This window comes from Glycine max, chromosome 4 (genome assembly GCF_000004515.6).
Source record: "Glycine max cultivar Williams 82 chromosome 4, Glycine_max_v4.0, whole genome shotgun sequence".
In the NCBI taxonomy this organism is placed as follows: domain Eukaryota; kingdom Viridiplantae; phylum Streptophyta; class Magnoliopsida; order Fabales; family Fabaceae; genus Glycine; species Glycine max.
In genome coordinates this window covers 37036781-37060227 of record NC_016091.4, presented here as the reverse complement: position 1 = coordinate 37060227, position 23447 = coordinate 37036781, and positions in this window count along the sequence as shown.

Below are 23447 nucleotides of genomic sequence, written 5' to 3'. Positions count from 1 at the left end.
ACCTTCAAAACCCAAGGAAGATAAGGGTAAGACCATAGAGAAATACACCCCTAAGACTAGTTCCCAAGAAAGGACTAGCAACATTAAATGCTTCAAATGTCTTGGGAGAGGTCACATTGCCTCTCAATGCCCCACAAAGAAAACCATGATCATGAGGGGTCAAGACATTTATAGTAGTCAAGAGGAGACTACTTCTTGCCCTTCCTCTAGTGGAAGTGAAGATGAAGTAAGGGGTGAAGAGTCTAGTGAGGAAGTCTACCCCCATGAAGAAGGTGACCTCTTAATGGTTAGAAGGCTCCTTGGAGGTCAATCTTGTGATCTATCTCAATCCCAAAGAGAGAACATCTTTCATACAAGATGCAAAATTTTAGATAAAACTTGTTCTCTCATTGTGGATAGTGGATCTTGTTGTAGACAAAATTTCTGTTAAAGGCAAAATTTTAGATACAATTGTTGTAGCACAAGATTAGTTTCCAAGTTGAACCTCACTATCATTCCCCACCCAAAACCTTATAAACTTCAATGGCTCAATGAGCAAGGGGAAATGATAGTTAACCAACAAGTGAAGGTACCTTTCTCCATTGGGACATATAAGGATGAAGTTAATTGTGATATAGTTCCCATGGAGGCAGGACATATTCTTTTAGGAAGGCCATGGAAATTTGATAGGAAGATCATTTACAATGGCCTAACTAATGAAATTACCCTTACCCATCTTGGCACTAAATTTGTGTTGCATCCTCAAACACCTTCACAGGTGGCCAAAGATCAACTAACTATGAAAGATAAGAGGGATGAGGAAGAAAAACTAGAAAAACAAAAGAAAAAGAAGGATAGTAAGGCCTTGTGTTCAAAGGCCAAGGGGAAGGAAAAGGAGGAAAAGGATTCCTCCAAGAAGATTGTTAACAAGGAAAATCATTTTGCAACAAAATGTGATATTAAAATAGCACTCCTTCTTAAACAATCTTTCTACCTTCTCCTATCAAGGGAAACATCCCTTAGCACCGCCATACCTCTTGAGCTTGAGGTTATTCCTCAAGTAAAGGAGTTGTTGGATGAGGGTTTGGTTCGCAAGAGCTTAAATCCTCGTGCTTTGTTGGTGCCTAAAATAGGTATTATTAGGCACCAAATCCCTATGATAGGTGGTATAATGAATGTGTTGAGTGGTGCAACACTCTTTTGTAAAATCATTCATGCACCCAACATCTTCATGATTTGTGTACATAGGGACTCATTAGGTAGGTTTGTTCTTATTTTTTGTTTCAATGCAAACCTAGGTGCTCATGTGGGACACCTTAGGTTTGTCGTAATTATTTTTAGGAATAATCAACATGAAAATAAAGAAAAAGGTATGTATTATTCCATTACTTTCCTTAACTTTTTAAATAGTGATCAAGGGCTTCCCATGGACCCTAAGAGAATAAAGGTCATTCCTGAGTGGCCTACTCCACCAAGTATAAGGGAAATTTGGGGCTTCAATATCTTAACAAACTTTTACAAAAAGTTTGTCCCATATTTTTCTATACTTGTAGCACCACTCATTGAGTTGGTGAGGAACTATATTCTCTCATGGGAAGATGACCAGGAAAAGGGTTTTCAGTCCTTACCATACTCTAACATACCCAACATCACTAATACATATGTTTTCATTCTTTTTACAGGTGTTGAGGAAAGAATCCATGAGTTTCAAGAACCTCTGGATTTGAGGTCAAATCCTTTTCAAGGGGGAGGGAATGATGCAATCCTACCCCCCAAGGGCATTGGATAGAAGACTCCAAGAAGATTGGGCCAAAAATGCAAGAGAAGACCCTAGGGTTCTCATGAGCCTTAGGGTAGATTTCGGGCCCATGGGCTAAGTATGAGCCCACTTATCTTGGTACATATTAGATTAAGGTTTCATTAATTTTGGGCCTTGTATTTAGGGCTCCATAATGTAGGTAGGGTACCCTAGAAATATAGGATTTTTTCAGCCCTTGTATTTTAGGGCACCTAGACTAGTTTTTGTATTAGGGGTAGTTTTGTAATTTCACATGCACTAAGTGGATATTTGATGTGTGTGGTTGGAAATAAATTTAATTGAATTGGTAGAAGCCCAATCCAATTAAATTTTAGAGGGGGAGGTGAGCATTTGCTTACTACACCCCATTGCCACATCATATAGTCACACTTTGTGCATGTCCTTCATGCTTTTCATGCCTCATGACACCTAAGCACACTTAGTGGAGAATCTTGGAATTGATCTTGGATTAGGGGGCTGAACCATAACTTAAATTCACTAATCATAATTAGTGAAATTTTGGCTCCAAAGTTTGGCTCCACAAATTCAAGTGAAATTTGAATTTCCCTCCAATTTTGTGTGACACTTAGGCTATAAATAGAGGTCATGTGTGTGCATTTTTTTCAACTTTGATCATTTGAATATTAACTTCAGATTTCAGAGCTCTTTTTGAGCACAAAATTTCGTGCTCTTCTCTCCCTCTCCCTTCATTCATCTCCTTCTTCCTCCAAGCTCTTATCGATGGCCTCCTATGGTGGTGAGCTTCTTCTAGACTCATCTTCTCCTTGAAGTGGCGTCTCCTCTCTCTCTTCCTTCTCCATTCCGCTGCCATTTATCTTCCAAGAAGCAAAGGAATCCATTGATGAAGAAGATCCTAGGCCTACAAGCTCCAATGGAGCTTGCATCAAAAAGGGTACTCAACCAAATGATGATGAAGGACAATTACCGGTTGAAGGATACTCTTCTCTCCTTCAAAGTATTTTGGACAGGTTTGATGGACTCCAAACCTATGTTGGTTAGAGGTTTGATGCTTTGGAACAACAAGTGGACATGCGATTCGATGCAATGGACTCAAGGATCACAAAGGTTGAAGAAGATGCCACCATCATTCGCGATTGCCTTGATTTACCTCCACCACCATCAGTTTAAACTTTATTATTAGTATTATATTTTGTTTCTAAAGCCTTGTATTTGGCTATATGCTTATGATATTTGAGCACTTAGTATTTTTAGTATTTGCTTAGTATGACTGAACATTTATGGATTGTGATATGTGACTATGTGATTTGCATTATAATTTGGTTTATGTCTTGCTTCATGAATGGTTTAGAATCTTTTATGTTTATTTTACAAAATATGCTTTGTATATGTTTTTAAAATTATGTATGTTTTATGCACTTTGGCCTTTTTTGATGTTTCCAAAGGGGGAGAGAAAAATGGGTATTTTAAGAAATCTAGATATTATATTTTCAAGACTTAAAATTAAGCATAAATTCAAAAAGAAAGGGGGAGAAAGGGATGAGTGAACGGTAGAACAAAACTTGTATGCATTCTCTTGTATGCAATGCCTTCCAAGGTTATTTTGATGATGCCAAAGAATCAAGAGTTAAGCAAAAGGTTTCAAGCAAAGATTCAAGAATCAAGTTTCAAGAATCAAGATTCAAGCTTCAAGAATCAAGATTATAGATTCAAGAATCAAGTTTCAAGAATCAAGAATCAAGTTTCACGAATAATCAAGATCAAGTTTCAAGACACAAGATTCAACAATCAAGAGAAGACTCAATCAAGATAAGTACTAAAAAAGTTTTTCAAAACATTGATTAGCACAAGAAGTTTTCACAAAATCATTACCAAAGAGTTTTACTCTCTAGTAATCGATTACCAGTGTTTTTAAAACGTTAGATTTCAAATTTCAACAGTTTTAAATCATTTTAAACTTGTGTAATCGATTGCACAAAACTTGAAATCGATTAACAGTGTTTCTGAATGTTTCAATTTTCAAAATTCAAAATGAAGAGTCACATCTATTGATGTGTAATTGATTACACCTTAATGGTAATCAATTACCAGTGACCGATTTCGAAAAATACATTTCCAAAAGTTACAATTCTTCAAGTGACTTGTTTTTGAAGATTCTTTCAAAAGTCACAACTTTTTTAAGTGACTAGTTTTAAAGAAATTGCCAAGAGTCATAAGCTTTGACTTGAGTCATCAAGAGATTATAAATATGTGCCCATGGCATGAATTTAAAAAATGATCTATCATCTATCTTTCAATCTATCTGTCAATCTTCTCTCAACATCATTCAATATCTTTTAATTCTTTCTATAGAATCTTTCTGATTTATTTCTCTTCATCTTTCTAAAAGTTTTTGTTCAAACACTTTCTCTTCCAAGAAAAGTTCTTTGTTCAAAAACTTGTGCAATTCAACTTTTTCATTCTCTTCTCCTTTTGCCAAAAGAACGAAGGACTAACCGCCTGAATTCTTTTGTATCTCTCTTTCCCCTTACAAAAGATTCAAAGGACTAACCGCCTGAGAATTCTTTTGATTCTTCCCTTCCCCTTAAGCAAAAGATTTCAAAGGACTAACCGCCTGAGATATATTTTGTTTCCCCTTACAAAGATTCAAAGGACTAACCGCCAGAGAATTCTTTGTCCCAACACATTAGAGGGTACATCCTTTGTGGTACAAGTAGAGGGTACATCTACTTGGGGATTGTTATACTGAGAACAAGAGAGGGTACATCTCTTGTGGATCAGTTCAAGTGGAGGGTACATCCACTTGGTTTTTCAAAGAGAACAAGGGAGGGTAAATCCCTTGTGGATCTTTGGCTTGTAAAGGATTTTACAAGGTTGAAAGAAATCTCAAGAACCGCAGGTTGCTTGGGGAGTGGATGTAGGCACGGTTTGTGGCCGAACCAGTATAAATCTTGTGTTTGTCTTCTTCTTCCCTACACTTTTTAATTTCTACTATGTACTTTTAATTTCAGCTTTTACTTTTGGTTAAGTTTTTGTTTTTGTTCTTTACTTTCTTAACTTAGTAGTAAAAGCCTAATTGAATCTAGTAACATTTTGAAGGCTAGATTTTTAATTAGTCAAGACACATTCATAATTAATTCAACCCCCCCCCCCCCCCTTCTTAATTATTCTGAGGCCACTTGATCCAACACTGAGCGAGAAGAGGAAGCTATCCTGAGAGCATGAGATGAGTCTGTGAGTGATTGTGAGGTTCTAGAGGTGGAGGAGACATCCCCACTACTTGTATTTCTTCAATCCTTCATTTTTCTCTTCTTTTTGTTGTAAAGGAAGATTCCCAGATATGGAGAGCTAAATCCTCTGTTGGTTCTTCCTTGTAGGAACTTGATGTAAATACTTGTATATCTGTTTAATGATGTTTTATGTGTTCTCTGTGTTATCAGTACGTCATTTCAGTGTGCTTTTGCCTTGATCACGTAGATGCATGCTTTGTTAGGATCATTTAATAGTGGAAATGTTGGAAATGAGGCTTTTTATGTTTAGGAAAAGTGTTTAGGAATATTGGAGACTTTGAATAGAAACTTGATAGGAAGGAGAATTCTTTATGGAGGAGAGAACTTTGTATTTTTGCTTGATACAAATGTGTAGGATTACATCTCTATTTATACTACTCTAAGGAGAACTCTAGACACACTAATTCTAGAGAGTTCTCAACTCTAGAGATCCAAAGAGTATTCTAGAGAATATTAAAACCATAAGAAATATCTAGATACTCCAAACACTACAAGAATTCTCTAGAAACATGACCCATAATTACTTAAGCCCAAAATAACTAAGTCCAAGGAACCAAATAATTAATTTAGGCCCAAATCAAGTTTATATTTCAACATCCCCCCTTAAACTTGATTTGTGACTCCAAGCATACTCCTTAGCTTCACGAAAGTTTCCAACTTGAGTGGCTTTGTGAAAATGTCGGCAGCTTGATCTTGAGACATCACATACTTCAACTTTACCTCCTTCTTCTCAATGCATTCTCTTATGAAGTGGTAATGGGTGTCGATGTGCTTACTTCTTTCATGAAAGACTAGATTCTTTGCCAAAGCGAGTGCTGATTTATTGTCAACACATATTTCCATAGGTTCTTCTTGTGGCATTTTTATCTCTTTCAACAAGTTCCTTAGCCAAATTGCATGACAAACGCATGATGTGGCAGCGACATACTCGGCTTCACAAGTTGATAGTGTGACTATTGGTTGCTTCTTTGACATCCAAGTGAAAGCAGTATCTCCCATAAAGAACACAAAACCAGTAGTGCTCTTTCTATCATCCAAGTCTCCACTCCAATCGCTATCACTATAGCCAACAATGTCATAATTGTCAGAAGAGTAATAGTGCAAGCCAAAGTTTGTTGTACCGTTGATGTATCGAAGGATTCTCTTTGCCGCCTTGAAGTGAGTTGTGGTTGGAGCTTCCATGTAGCGACTTACTACTCCTACAGCATAGAGAATATCTGGCCTTGTACATGTCAAGTAACGTAAACTTCCAACCAAACTTTTGTAAAGAGTTGGATCCACATTCTCTCCTTTTTCATGCTTGCTCAACTTGCTGCCACATTCCATCGGGGTGCCAACTGGATTGGCGTCATCCATCTTGAACTTCTTAAGGACTTCTTTGGCATAGCCTTCTTGGGTGATGAAAATTCCTTTGTCTTCTTGTTTTACTTCGATGCCGAGATAATATGCCATGAGCCCCATATCCGTCATCTCAAATTCATTTGACATATCTTTCTTGAACTCTTCGAACATGCTTGGATTGTTCCCTGTAAAGATCAAGTCATCTACATACAAACACACAATCAAAATATCTCCACTTTGCGCTTTGATATAGAGTGCATGCTCATATGGACACTTGATGAAAACCATTCAACTTCAAGACTTTTTCTTCTTGCCCTTTTACTTCATAGCCCAGTGGTTGCTCAATATAGACTTCTTCTTCGAGAAAACCATTCAAGAAGGCTGACTTCACATCCATTTGATAGATCTTCCATTTATTTTGGGCTGCCAAAGAAATGATCAGTCTAATAGTTTCAAGACGAGCAACAGGAGCAAATACCTCATCATAGTCAATTCCTTGTCTTTGACTATAGCCTTTAGCCACCAATCTTGCTTTGTATCTCTCCACTTCTCCTTTAGCATTCTTCTTTGCCTTGTACACCCATCTTACTCCAATTGCTTTGTGTCCTCGTGGAAGTGTAGTAAGTTCCCACGTATCATTCTTCGTGATTGACTTGATTTCTTCGTCCATGGCGTCTTTCCACTTTATGTTTTCCGCTGCTTCTTGATAGCTTAGAGGCTCACAATCACCAAAAAGACAAAAGAGGTTAATGTCGTTTAGGTTTTTGGTTATCTCATAAATCTCTTCAATGCTCCTTAGTCGCGGTATCCTCTCACTTGAACTTGTTTCATCCAACCTTGGTGTCGGTAAGGCAGGTGGTGTAATATGTTCCTCTATGATTGGTTGTTCAATTTCATCATCTTCTTCAAAATAAGGAAGAAAATCATACTTATCTTCTTGAACACTCCAATCCCAACAATCTTCTTCGTCGAACTCCACATCGCGACTTATGACGATCTTTCTACTATTTGGATTATAGAGCTTGTACCCCTTGGATCTTGAGTCGTAACCCACAAACACGTACTTCTCGCTTTTATCATCGAGCTTTGTCCTCTTTTCGTCTGGAACATGGGTATAGGCAATGCTTCCAAACACTTTGAGGTGAGAGATCCCGGGTTTCCTTCCACTTCATGCTTCTTGTGGTGTCTTCTCATGCATGCTTCTTGTTGGGGAACAGTTTGTTAGGTAAACTGCACATGCCACTGCTTCAGCCCAAAACTCCTTCGGCATCTTCTTGCTCTTGAGCATGCTTCGCACCATGTTAAGTATGGTCCGGTTCTTTCTCTCTGCTACTCCATTTTGTTGTGGCGATCTTGGCACTGTCAGTGGGCGACAGATTCAATGGTCTTCACAATATTTGTTGAACTTATTTGAAGTGAACTCTCCTCCTCGATCAGATCTCATGGCCTTGATGGAAAGACCACTTTCTTTCTCCACGAGAGCTTTGAACTTCTTAAAGTTTTCAAACACTTCTGATTTCTCTTTCAAGAAATAAACCCAGGTTTTTCTGTGTTAGACAAATGGCCTCAGTTATCTTAAGAAGGGGGGGTTGAATTAAGATAACAAGAACTATTCCCTAATTTAAAATTTCGCTCTCTATTTTTAGATTAACAATGCACCCTTAACATGAATTACTCAAAAGATAATTCAGAATAAACTTCTTTAAAGGCAAAAGATAAATAGCAATAAATAAAAGAAGTTTAAGGGAAGAGAGAAATGCAAACTTGATTTATACTGGTTCGGTCACTTCCCGTGCCTACGTCCAGTACTCAAGCAACCCACTTGAGATTTCCACTATCTTTGTAAAATCCTTTACAAAGTCTGAACCACACAAGGACAACCCATCCCTTGTGTTCAGATGCTTTACAACAAGAGACTTACAGTCTCTTAACCGATCTCATTGAATAAGAAGAATGGAAGAAGAATTCTCTCTTTAAGAGAAGAATAGTACAATGAAGATCATGTAAGAATCCTTATAGATTTTGCAAGTGTTTGGTCAAGGATTTCTTTTGAGAGAGCATTTGACAACGAAGTTCTTTTGGAATCTCTCTCATTGTCTTTTGAGAGGATAAGACATTTTTGCCAAGCAAAACTCTCTCTTCAATTTCGTCCCAAGTCACAGATATATATAGGCCTTTGATGGCCATTCAAAATCCAAATGATAAGATGTGCCTGTTGGAGATATTCCTTGAAAATCCTCTCTGGTAATCGATTACAGAATTAGTGTAATCGATTACACAGTTGTTTTTCTTGAATAGTTGTGACCCTTCATTTAAAATTTGAATTCCAAACGTTCAGAGTCTCTGGTAATCGATTACATATGATGTGTAATCGATTACATACTTTCAAACCATTTGTAATCGATTACATGTATTGGTAATCGATTACATGTATCTTGAATGACTTGAAACCTTTCCTTGTGAGGCAAGACTTGATCTTGAAGAAATCTTGAATCAAGGCTTTGTTTGTTGAAACAATCTTGTATTAATCTTGAAGCAAAGTGAGCCTTGTTTTATTCTTCTTTTGGCATCATCAAAATCATGTATACATACATTCACATTCTCCCCCTTTTTGATGATGACAAACATGTGATTTCTTCTCAACACCATCAAAGTTTGCATGATTTACATTCTCCCCCTTTCTCTAGCAAATTCTTAATTCTTCTTGACATCATCAAAATCTTCATGATTTACATTCTCTCCCTTTTTTATGATGACAACCACTTGTAGGTTAGGAGCAACAACAAAGAAAAAATATCTATTTGCATATAGTTTACTCCCCCCTTGGTTTTGCAATGATTGCTTATATGAGACAGTTGAAGATTTCATATTTTTCATATGTAAACAAATTGTCTCATAAACAATAGATAATTTTTCTTACTATTTTATCTTTTATCTTTCTCTCCCCCTTTGTCAACATCAAAAATAAATCATGAATAGAGAGGAGAAAGATGTTACCACTTGTTGCAATGTATGATAATCAAGTGATACCAAATGGCATTAAAACAATCATTCAATATTAATCAAGCAAAAACAAGTACAATGACACATCAATCAAACACAATCAAATACAATCAATCATCAAATATTTCAAATCAAATTAATTAAATTAACAATCAACTAACTATACATAATAATTTTTATTAAAAAAATTCAAAATTCAAATTTCAAATTTCAAATTTCAAATTTCAAATTTCAAATTTTAAATTTTAAATTTCAAATTCCAACTTCCAACTTCAAATTTTAGTAACTTCCCCTTCCAACTTCCAACCTCCATTTTCAACTTTCAACTTCCAAAAACTTTCATTTCCAACTTCCAACTTCCAGTAACTTTCAACTTCCAATAACTACTTCCAACTTCCAACTTCCAAATTTGAATTTCAAATTTCAAATTTAACTTTTCAAATTTCAATTTTTAATTTTCAATAAAAATTTCAAATTTCAATTTCAAAATTTTCTTTTCTAAATTTGAAATAGTTTTCTTAAAACATGAAACTAATTTGAAAAGTTTAATAGATTCTTTAAAAACAATCAAAAACTCAATCAGGAACAAACATCAAAGACAATACAATCAAACACACAATAAAAAATACAATCAATCAATCATCAAACACAGTCAATCAAATTCAATCGCAATCATCAAGAATAGTCTAAAGTCAAGTAGAAAACAAGCATCAAAAGTAATCAATCAAAGACAAGTGACCTGTTGGTATCATTTGATATTACTTGTTGGTGTTGTTGATCAAGTGGCCTTTGTTTGTTGTCTCCATATATCACATATTCACTTTTCTTGGGGAGAAATGTGGCCTTTGTTTGCTGTCTCCATAAATCACATATTCATTTATCTTGGAGAGAAAAAATGAATAAACTTTGATGCATGCCATGTGTTTGGAGAAATTGCTATCAATGTATCGACTTTGCTCTTCTCCATTTTCATAGTCTTTCATCATGATATCCAGACTTATGATTTTCTTCTCTGAATCACTTGAATAATTTATGACATTATCTTCCCAAGTGATATATCCTTTCTTTTCTTTCTTCTCTTTGAAATTCATCTTGTCAGATTTTTCCATTTTTCTTTTCAACACAGGACAATTGAATCTCATGTGCCCAAGTTGATCACACTCAGCATTTTGGGGCTAAAGAGGAACCTTCTTCTTTCTTCTTTCATCATCATCTTCTTTCTTCTCTAGTTTTTTTTTATGTAGTTGCATTTCTCTCTACCATTGTAGGAATAAATAAATCAAATTCAATGGCTTCCCATATCTTTAGATCTATGGCTTCTATAAAGATCTGCATTCGGGTTTTCCAATAATGATAACCCTCACCCTTGAACATAAGAGCCTATTCATAGAATTTCCCTCAGGAAATGGAAATTTGGATGAGGCCATATCTATTCTTGAAGTTTTTAAACTTTATACAAGAATCCTGCTCTGATACCACTTGTTAGACAAATGGCCTCAGTTATCTTAAGAAGGGGGGGTTGAATTAAGATAACAAGAACTATTCCCTAATTTAAAATTTCGCTCTCTATTTTTAGATTAACAATGCACCCTTAACATGAATTACTCAAAAGATAATTCAGAATAAACTTCTTTAAAGGCAAAAGATAAATAGCAATAAATAAAAGAAGTTTAAGGGAAGAGAGAAATGCAAACTTGATTTATACTGGTTCGGTCACTTCCCGTGCCTACGTCCAGTACTCAAGCAACCCACTTGAGATTTCCACTATCTTTGTAAAATCCTTTACAAAGTCTGAACCACACAAGGACAACCCATCCCTTGTGTTCAGATGCTTTACAACAAGAGACTTACAGTCTCTTAACCGATCTCATTGAATAAGAAGAATGGAAGAAGAATTCTCTCTTTAAGAGAAGAATATTACAATGAAGATCATGTAAGAATCCTTATAGATTTTGCAAGTGTTTGGTCAAGGATTTCTTTTGAGAGAGCATTTGACAACGAAGTTCTTTTGGAATCTCTCTCATTGTCTTTTGAGAGGATAAGACATTTTTGCCAAGCAAAACTCTCTCTTCAATTTCGTCCCAAGTCACAGATATATATAGGCCTTTGATGGCCATTCAAAATCCAAATGATAAGATGTGCCTGTTGGAGATATTCCTTGAAAATCCTCTCTGGTAATCGATTACAGAATTAGTGTAATCGATTACACAGTTGTTTTTCTTGAATAGTTGTGACCCTTCATTTAAAATTTGAATTCCAAACGTTCAGAGTCTCTGGTAATCGATTACATATGATGTGTAATCGATTACATACTTTCAAACCATTTGTAATCGATTACATGTATTGGTAATCGATTACATGTATCTTGAATGACTTGAAACCTTTCCTTGTGAGGCAAGACTTGATCTTGAAGAAATCTTGAATCAAGGCTTTGTTTGTTGAAACAATCTTGTATTAATCTTGAAGCAAAGTGAGCCTTGTTTTATTCTTCTTTTGGCATCATCAAAATCATGTATACATACATTCACATTCTGGAATAATCATCAATAAAGAGGAGAAAGTACTTATTCTTACCAAATGAGTTGGGTTTGATTGGTCCACAGACATCGGTGTGTATGAGCTCTAGCGTCTTTGTTGCTCTTGTTGTTGATTCCTTTGGAAAACTTTTACGAAATTGCTTCCCAATTAGACATCCTTCGCAAAGTTGGTCTGGGTGGTTGATGCTAGGCAAGCCTCTCACCATCTCCTTCTTTGCTAAACGTTCTAGACCGTCGAAGTTGAGGTGCCCGAACCGTAGATGCCATAGCCACGAAGAGTCGGTATAGCAAGCCTTGAGACACTTTGCCACATCATTTTGAATGTTCAAGAGGAACATTCTATTCTTTGACATAGGCACCTTAGCAATCAAGTTATGTCTACAATCTCTTAAGAAAAGACTATGTTCTTTCAAATGGATGTCATAGCCTTTCTCTAATAATTATCCCAAGCTCAAAATATTATTCTTCATGTTAAGCACATAGTAGACATTGGATATGAATTGATGACTCCCATTCTTCAAACGTATGAGAATTTTACCTTTGCCTTTGACTGGTATCTTTGAGTCGTCTCCAAATGAGACATCGCCAGTTGCCACTTCATTGATCTCCACGAACATGCTTTTATCGCCGCACATGTGGTTGCTTGCGCCGGTGTCGAGGTACCACTTGTTTCTTTTCTCTTCAAATTTGTTTTGGCACGCGAGTAGCAAAGTTTCTTCTTCTCCGCCTTTTTCTTCTACAAAGTTAACTTTCTCTTCAACCTTCTTCGAGAATCTACACTCGGATGCATAGTGACCAATCTTGTTGCAATTGAAGCACTTGATTTGTGATTTTTCATACCTCGACCATGAATTTCCTCTTCCACGACCTCTTGTTACTTGTGGATTCCAACTTCTTTCTCCATTGTTGAATTTGTTGGAGTGGTTATTGTAACCACCTCTTCCTTCTCCTCCATGTCCTCGTCCACGTCCACGATCTTGGCCGCGACCTCGTCCTCTTTGGCTCTTGTAATTTGCATAGTTTGCTTCCTTTACGTTGAGTTGTAGTAGTTGCTCCGTAGCCTCCTTTTGTTTAATTTTTCTCTTTTGTTTTTCTTCGTATGCTTGTAAGGAACCCATGAGTTGCTCAATAGTCATGGTCTTTAAATCCTTGTTTTCTTCAATGTTGGTAACAATGAAGTCAAAACTTGGATTTAAAGTTCGAAGTATTTTTTCCATGACCTTCACCTCATCAACATCTTCACCATTTCTTTTAAGTTGATTGACTACGGCCAATACTCGAGAAAAATAATCAGAAATTAACTCGGACTCCTCCATAAACAAACGCTCAAAGTCACCTCTAAGAGTTTGAAGACGAATCTTTTTTACCTGCTCAACTCCTTTGTTGCAAGTTTGAAGCTTATCCCATGCTTCTTTGGCTGTCGTTGCGTTGGATATCTTCTCAAATGTATCTTCATCCACCGATTGATAAATGAGAAAGAGAGCTTTCTTGTCTCTCTTTCTTGACTCCTTCAACGTCTCCTTTACACCTTGGCTTAGCGAGGCTTCATCTTGCTCCTCGAAGCCATTCTCTATGATATCCCACACATCTTGAGCTCCTAGTAGCGCCTTCATCTTGATACTCCAATTATCATAGTTGTTCTTTGTGAGCATCGGCATTTGGAAAGGAAAACCTCCATTCGCCATCTTTTGAGGATCTTGAAGCTCTGATACCAATTTGTTGGAAAATAAGGCTTTTTATGTTTAGGAAAAGTGTTTAGGAATATTGGAGACTTTGAATAGAAACTTGATAGGAAGGAGAATTCTTTATGGAGGAGAGAACTTTGTATTTTTGCTTGATACAAATGTGTAGGATTACATCTCTATTTATACTACTCTAAGGAGAAATCTAGACACACTAATTCTAGAGAGTTCTCAACTCTAGAGATCCAAAGCGTATTATAGAGAATATTAAAACCATAAGAAATATCTAGATACTCCAAACACTACAAGAATTCTCTAGAAACATGACCCATAATTACTTAAGCCCAAAATAACTAAGTCCAAGGAACCAAATAATTAATTTAGGCCCAAATCAAGTTTATATTTCAACAGGAAATTGGCCTGATTCTTAGAACTTGATAGGACGAGGCTAGTTTATCATATTATCATGAGGGATCGGGGTACGGTAATCTAGTTGTTTGTATGTTTGTCTTAATGTGGTTCTGGTCGAGTTTAGTCCAACAAGAGGAATCTGAGAACGATGCTTGATTAGGATTAGGCTAGACTATCATGAAGAATTGGGGTTTAGCATTTTAGGAGACACCATAGAACACGTGAGTATTGTTAAGTAAAGAATATCCTTTTAACATCAGGCACCTAATAGGAAGACCAACGTGTTGTCTACTTGTCTTTACACATCATTACTCACGTGATTTTCCTTTTAATAGTTAGTTTACATACCTGTGCATAGCTGACACATCTCTTTTCATGCTAGACACCTATTCACTGAATATAGCTTTACCAAGTAACACAAGTTCCCCGAGAGTTCGATACTCGGTTCTTACCGTTTTATACTACTTGCGCGATCCGGTGCACTTGCCGAGTTCGAACAATTATGCCTTCTACAAGTGGCATTAATCTACAAATCAATGGGAATCAAATTACTTGTAGTAGATCTTCTTTGCATACAAGAAAACAAAACAACAATTATCCAGTTCAAAAGAACAATGAATATACGGTAACTAACGTATGAACAAAAAGAATCAATGAATCAAAGAGAAAAATATAAAGCAATGTCGTAAAAATGAACTAAACTCTTCTTAAATCTAGTTCCCCAGCAACGACACCATAAATACTTTGTTGGATTTCCCCTGTAGTTACTTTTTGGTCCACTTTTTCTTTATACAAATATATTCAAGGGAAATCCAGTTTGCCGGAAAGCGCACCGGATCGTCAAGTATTTAAAATTAAAACGGATGAATCCAAGTATCGAACTCAGGGAACTAGTCTAAGACAGGGTTAAATTCAGAAATAAGGCATTGTTGAAAGAAACATTGATAATTGATGATTTAAAACAGGATTAAACTAAGTCTAGGCTAAAAATTGACAGCAGTAGGTAGAAATGTTGGGTCTTTCTAATAAATCAGCTGATGTATATAAAGATATTTCTCTAATCAATCATGCTTTTGTGTTCTATGTTGTAGTCTAAATTACTAAACCTCGATCCCTAGTTAGACTGAATCAATCTAAGCTTCGTCCTCAGACCTAGGTTTAGACTAACTTAAACTAAGCTTCATCCTCAGATCCCTCTTATTGGACTAGACTCAACTTAAATAGCTTATGAAAGTTTAGACTAATTTAGCCTAAGCTTTGTCCTCAGATCCTTCTTGTTGGACAAGATTTAGACCAAACAACATTATTGTAACAACATATTAAAAACCAAAACTTAATCCACAGATCCCTCTTGTAAGACTAAGTTTCAATTCTGCTTCATTCAAGTTCTAAGGCAACAGTACATTTCCCAATGCTAAAGTTACCAAACTAAGCACACAAATGAGTGATCAGACCAAGAGCATGTGGAATTTAAGCACTGAAAGAAGCATTGAACACAAGAAACACAATCAATTAGATATTAAAGTAATTACATCAATTGTTCTCTAGAAATCCCCTTGTTGGGGATTTCTAGAGAACCCAAACAATAATGAGCTTACAAAACCTAGGTATCTCTGCAAAAGCTGCTCCTCTTGCTACCTCCAGCGCTCTTTTCCCGAAATAGGCACTGTGGTGTGCTGTGGAATTCCATGCCCTGGGTATTATAAAAGTTGTACCCTAATTCTGCACAAGAGAGGCTTTAAATAGGCTCTGAATTCGTGATGTTGCGCTTAGCGCCACTCTCGTGGTTAGCGCGAGTAAGTAGATTTGAGCTTAGTGCCAGTCGTGCGCGGAGCCTGGCTAGAGACAACTGCTGCGCTTAGCGCACTAATCTCGCGCTTAGCGCGTGGCCTTGGTATTGATGCCCTGCTAGATTCTTCTGTCGCGCTAAGAGTGCTGAAGCTGCGCTTAGAGGTGGATGCACGCTTAGCCCAGTGATGAGCTAAGCTCAACTATCACTTTTGGCACTTCATGACTTAGCCTCTTTTTCACTTGAAATTGCATATATTTCATCATTAAATTCAATGGACATATTCTAGAGACAAATTTAATAATAAAACAAGATTTATTTACAAAATCACTACAAAATAACCATAAATTGGGGAACTATACAAGTTTTGGAAAATGTTTTCTATACAAAAGTTAGTCGTATAAGACGACTAATAGGTACCTTCCCTACACTATGGAGCCCTAAATACAAGGCCCACAAATAATGAAACCCTAATCTAATATGTACACAGATAAGTGGGTTCATACTTAGCCCATGGACTCTGGTGATGGGTCCCCTCCTTGGGAGGATTGCATCATTTGGGGATCGCAAAAAGATGCTAGATATGTGTCACTGATGGAGTATTACAAAGAAATTAGTGTTCTTGCTGCTGAATCTATTGAGGAGTATCATTAGCAAATGGACAAGGCTATACATGACCATAACTGCTTGTTGGCTAAAAAGCCATCTCCTGTTGAAGCTAAAGTGTCTAGAAGGCAAACTCCAGATTCCAATTTGAATGATCCAACATATGTTATAAGCTAAAACGGTAAACTAAAAAAAAGTGCATAAGGGCCTAGATCAGGGCCTTCGAAAAAATGAAAAGATGTAGTTCCTATAAAAAGCTGGTCACAATGTTTGTAGATGTCCAAATGGTGACGTTGGAGGTATGCCTCAAACTGTACCAGAGGAGGAGTAATATTCAAATGAGGAAATGGAGATGGTGGTAGTGTTTGTTTTATGTTGTTTTTGTGATGCCTGTTTGTTGTTCATATTTGTGTGTCATAATTTACAATTCTAATTTGGATATGTAATTTTAGGATGAAGACCAAAACCATGACAAAACCTCTGTTGCTTTTGAAGGACATTCAAATTAGGCATCAAATTACAACACTTTCTATGAAGAGTTTATGGAGTAAGAGAGGTAACTTTCAATGAAGAGTTTATGGAATAAGTGACCTAAATTTATGAATTAATGAAAGTGTGGTCAATTTTTGGTGACCATGAGAAGGAAGGGATGGGCTCCACCAAAAGTATTGTACATGGAAGAATGTTAGTGGACATGTCAATTGTGACAAACTTTTATTTTCGTGCCATTTGAACCTTGTTTAATATTTTGACCGTTGAAGTTAGTAGTGGTCCTCTTGTTTAATCGAGTGGTACATTTAACATTTTTTGATGTTAATGGTTTCACATAGTGATCTTCCATGGATTAAGAAGTAATCAATTATTAATGCCAATTATTGAAGCCATGGTGCATGAATAGTGGTGTATGTTAAACTATGCACAATGTGATGAATCCAAACTTAATCTGATCATTCTTGAAAGGCAATAACAGTTGATTAATTGAATTAAGTGATTCATCTCTAAGAAAAATACCTTCTATTGTGACCCAAATGCATTAACAAAGACAACTGTATTAATTTTGACCATACATTTTGTCTAAAAGCACTTGTTAAAATGTAACAAATGTTGCGGGCCTAGTTGTTGTGGACATGGATATAGGTAATATATTGTTAAAATGTGTACACACCATCGACTTAAAATGATATTGTAAGCACAAGAAATCATTAAAATTAATGTTGTTCACTTACAAGTTTGAAAAACCAAATTAAATATAGTAATTGCTTGAAAGCTGCGACAATTAAAGGCAAGCCACTACCCCTGTCATCATCTCAAATTTGTTCGACTAAAAATCAACACTACATATACCAAATATGCAAAATATACAAAATCCATCAAGTGTATGACTTGGTTTAATTAGCTATGTGAAATTGTCACATCTTTTAACCATATCCAACCATCTCCCAATGTTGACATGCATTGGCCACCAACAACTCTCTAGTTTCATTGTACTTCGTAGTAAACAAATCCATGACAACAGTCATACATAGAACTTCCTCATTAAGCACCTACATTGTTAATAACATGATTAAAATGAGTGCGAGAAAAACAAAAAGTTGACTGAATGTTAATTCTGCATGAATACTCATAGGGGATAACTGGTTTGGGTTGAAAGTGTCCTTCATGTAAAGCCATTGCATCACGCAAATAGAGGAATTGAAACTACATATCAACTATTTAGGGGTTTAACACATTACTTGTGACCACAAACTATTCCTATACCTTTGAAAACTTTCCAACTCTCATTAGATATTAGGTTGGTAAAAAAATTCATAGGAAACTTTCCCAACTCTCATTTGAATGAGAACATTTGAATGAAAAATACAATGAATAACATCATTAGCAAGACATTACAAAATCTATATTTTAATTTTTATAACACTAATGTTGTTGTGCAATTCTAAAGCACCAAAATTGTGTTTCCCTTATAATGATTTTGATGTTGTCACGGCAAAAATCAATGTTGGATTCATTAATGTTTGAGTGAAGGTGATGAATTTGTTGATCCCAATAGATACCACCATTAAATACTGGTGTCCATCAACCTTATGAATAGGTATGTATATCTATTCCAATGGAAATGAAAATAAAAACGCGATTTAAATAGCGTTAGAGTGATTAGTTAGAAGGTAACTTTTGTAAATGTATGAATATAAGTTTTGATGATGCCAAAAGTATAATCAAACAAGATTGCTTCAACAAACATTCAAGGTTAAGAAAATAGAGATTGCTTTAAAGATTAATTCAAGGCCAAGCAAACAAGATCAAGAAAAAGATAAGGCCTTAGAATATTTGTTAAACGAATCTCATTTATTGATTAGCTTTTGCCTCAAACACATTGTTTCCAGCAAATCAAAGCACTGGTAATCAATTACCAGGAAGTGTAATCGATTACCAGAAGACAAGTTTGCAAGTAAAGCTTTCAAAAGGGTTTTGAAATTTGAATTTTGAATCTTGTAATCAATTACCAGTAACGACACTTCAAAAAACACTTTGAAAAGTCATGACCCTTCAAAATATAACTGTGTAATCGATTACCAGTGAGAAATTTTAGAAAAAAAAGCTTTTTGAAAAGACACATCTCTTCAAACCATTTTGAAAAGGCACAATGGGCCTAATATGTATGTATCTGACTTCAACAAGCAAGAGAGAGATATTCTAAGAGAACTTAATTATCAAATGCTCTCTCAACAATTATTGGTCAAACACTTGCAAATCTATTGAGAAATTTTCTTGGATCTTCAATTTGTATCATCTACTCTAAAGGAGAGAAATCTTTCTGTTCATCTCTTGAACTCAATTGTAATCAAGAGATTGTGTGTCTCTTGGATTGTGAGAATATTGAACACAGGGGTGAGGGATCCCAAGGTGTGTTCAAAGTCTGTAAAGGATTTACAGAGATAGTGGAAAATCTCAAGTTGGTTGCTTGAGGATTTGATGTAGGCACCGGAAGTAGCTGAACTAGTATAAATCGAGTTTGTATTTCTCTCTTCCCTTATCTTAGTTATTTTATTGCAGTTTTCTTTTTCGTACACATTTAAAAGAACATTATTAAATTGATTGCTTCTTCTTCTTCTGCATTCTGAGCCTATCATATATCACTTAAAAGAGGGTTAAAATTTGTTAGTGGAAAAATTTTAAAACTTAATTCACCCCCCTTTTAAGTTTTTGAGGTCACTTGTCCAACACATTTTTATAAGCATATCCATTGATACATGTTTGGGCTTGTTGAATGGTTTCATTCACTGCTTTGCATAAATTTTTATGAGGTCTTGAATGGTGCTTTCTTCGATGTTATATATATATATGGTATTTGCATGACCTTGTTACAATTATATACTAGACAAGGTAACAACACCGTTTCACTTAGACATTTCACCAATCACAAATTGACACTTATTGCGAATGATGGTAGGAGGGTTTGGATTGTTTGTTTAGTGGGTTGACTCTGTTTCCATGGATATCCATTCAATAATCTACTAAAAAAACAAATATCAAAATTTTAATTACATAATTCATTTGTTTTATGTTGTAAAAAGGATGCAATGACAATGAACCTCTCGCTTAGTAGCATTTCCTTATCACAAGATTTGAAAATCATGCCTTGCGCATCGCTGGTACCCCGTCTTGAACAAGACCTCCATGTAGTATAGCAACATTTATCATACCTATCACATATACTTATTGGACTATCTTTCATAATTAAGGGAAGAAGAATACATACAATACAAACCTTTTGGATCAAATACATTGGCATAAACCTTAAGGCGGTCGTGAGTGAGGCCCATACCCAAGGTTGGTTTGAATGTTGTTTTAATATGTTGGCATCAAACGATTAGGAAACCCTCCGAATGGAAACATGTATGCTTCAAAATTATTATAAGAATGCTATAATAGGTATTGTTACCTCTAGCGTTAGAAGCCATATCTGTGATCATAAGTCTATATTACACTGGTCAGTTGACATTGTTGCTTGTTTCTTTTTCTTCCTATCACTTGCAATGATTGCCTATTTTGTGGGATGATCTACTTAGTGCCACCCTCGCGCTTAGCGCAGGTAAGTGGATTCGAGCTTAGTGCTAGTCGTGCGCTGAGCCTGGCTGAAGGCACTTGCTGCGCTTAGCGCACTAATCTCATGCTTAGCGCGCGGCCTTGATGCTGATGCTCTGCTAGATTCTCCTTTGCACTAAGCGCACTGAAGCTGCACTTAGCGATGGATAAGTGCTTAGCCCAACTGCTACTTTTTGCAATTCAAAACTTAGCCTCTTTTTCACCTGAAAATGCATAGATTTTATCATCAAATCCAATGGAAATGTTCTAGAGATAGCATTAACCATAAAACAAGATTTATTTACAAAATTGACTCCAAAATAACCATCAATTGGGGAACTATACAAGTTTTGGAAAATGATTTCTATACAAAAGTTAGTCGTATAAGGCGACTAACAAACTCTCCCAGATTTACAATTTTGCTTGTCCTCAACCAAAGAAAGAACAGTTTACTTGTCCTCAAGTGACAAAGACAGTGGCCAATCAAAAGAAAATGGTGTTTGATTCGTCAAGGATATCAACCATATGAACAGAATACCATGGAATGCTTAAATCAATTACCTCTCACAAGCATACAGTTTTTCAAAGATAAGAGCACAAGTATTAGAGTCACAGCTGAAATAAGCTAGTAAGCATGGCAGAAATCAAGGAATGATCATCAACCAAAACCTCATAGTCATTGTTTCACTCAAACTCAAGTGTTTAGGCTTATTCCATCATAAACAACCAACACAAGTTCTAACCTTTGCATTTCACCTCCTATCATACAGTAATGAACACACAAAAATGAATCCGAAGGACTTTCTAGGCTTGTAATGGGGTTAGGCTGCCAACAATTAATGGTTTTTCTAGGATTCAAAAGCTTAGGTTCTAGGAGAGCATTCATCCATAGAATAACCTTCACTTTTTCATTCATTCCTTCCCCATACTTGCCCTTTTTCTTAGGCAATTAGCTTTCATACCTAAAATTATAGCATACACACTTATTAACTTTATTTATACTTACAACTTTTTTTTTACGAAGAATAGAAACAGTGTGTATATACGATTTTCTTGACCATTTCAATCCTTACCAAGTGCCTCCCCCAAATTTGGAACAAATTTACCTTGATAATAACTCCCCCAAATTTGGGACAAATTTTCCTTGAACCATCTTCTGTGGATGATGCTCTCCTACAACCTAAAATAAGGTAGCATAGGATACAAATGAATAGGCTCGAGGTTCAATCAATCAATCAATTCATTCAGCTTAAACTGGATGCAAGGGATAATTCATTCAATCACAAGGTTAGCTTTTTGGCTAAGTAGCTATTCATAATCAAACATGGCCTTCATCATCCTCAAGTTCATGCATCCAATCCATACTTCAGAGATTCCCACAAAAATTAGCACTAAATGAATGTCGTTTCTCTCAAAATTTTAAAGATCACACTCTCACCGGGATACGGTTAATGCATTCCTTCACAATCAATTTGACAACCGACTAACATTTTCAGACATAATTCCAATCATATGCTCATTCTCTTCTAATGACGGCAAACTAGATCAAAACAATCATCTAATCATCCCAATCCATTCAATTCATACATTTGCTCAATCAATCAATTTCAAACACTCATTCCATACCAAACAAGCCACTGCATACAATGTTCAATCAATTCACTGTTCAATCAAGCTTTTTGTACAAGCAAACAAACAACTATGCTACTAAAATTAGAAGACTAAAACATTAAAGCTGAAATTTAAATGACATAAATCATAAAATATCTGAAATTAAACTAAAGTGTTCATAATGCAAAAAATTTAAATGCCTTGCTCCTCCTGTGGCTGGTCTTCATTAAGATCCAGTGTTGGGGCTGCTAAAGAATCCTGAATAGTCTGCTCAGGCTCCACCATTGGTGTGGCATCATCAGGTGCATGCACAGGGGCTGGAGATGGCTCTGGAATAGCCTCCTCCTCCTGAGTCGTATGTGTACCTGCATCAAAATCAAGAGGCTCAGGAGGAGTGAGCTCATCCTCATACTCTGTTGCTGTTGCTGCTGGAGGCTCCTCGGTCACAGGCTCCTGGGCTGTGGAGGCCCCACCCCCTCCATAAGAAGAAGGCTAGTCTCCTGGCCAGGCCACCTGAGTATACAACTCCTCCATACTCATGATGGAGAGCAAGCCCAAGCCCTGAAGGCTCTGTATGATGATGGACTGCCCCCTATGGATGCTCTGGAGCATGGAGTGCAACATCTGTGGAGTAAAAATAAAATATGTTGGACCTGCAAAGACTGGAACTGGAAATGGCATCTGTGAAGGTGCTAGAGGAATCATTAGGATCTCTGTGGAGGAAGAGGGAGGAAGTGTAGAAGAAGAAAAACCTCCTATCTCTGGTGCTGAAGTGGAAGGGGCCTCAGATCTCTTTCTTCTAGCCTTCCTGGCTCCTCTGAAAGTTACTGTTGGATCATCAAGATTCCAAAAGTTCTTCTTAATGTATGCCAAATTAATGGTAGGACTCAAGCTCTCCAAGGATCTCGAGTCAGACTGAACTCCCCTAGCCTTACATAAAGTTGTAATCAAGGTCGGGAATCCAAGTCTGGATGTGTCATGTTGTGCTATGAGGGAGATCTGGTGGGAGATGAGGTATCCCAAATTCATATCCATCTTCATAATAATGCCATAGATGAGTCTGGCTCAGTCAAGGGTGACATCAGAAGTATGGGAGGTAGGAATCAGGTTAGAAAAGGAAAGAACACTCCATGTATGAGCTAGGGTGGTCATGTTTTGCCTCAATATCATCAACGGATAACCATCAGCATTAAGCTCGAATCCCTTCCCTGGGATACAGAGCTTGGCAGCTAACTCCTGAGGATCAGGCCTCAGGAGTGCAAATCTAGAATAAGCATAAAGTGATTCCCCCTCTTCCATAATAACGGGGGTCTTCAAGAAAGTGTTAAGTGTGTC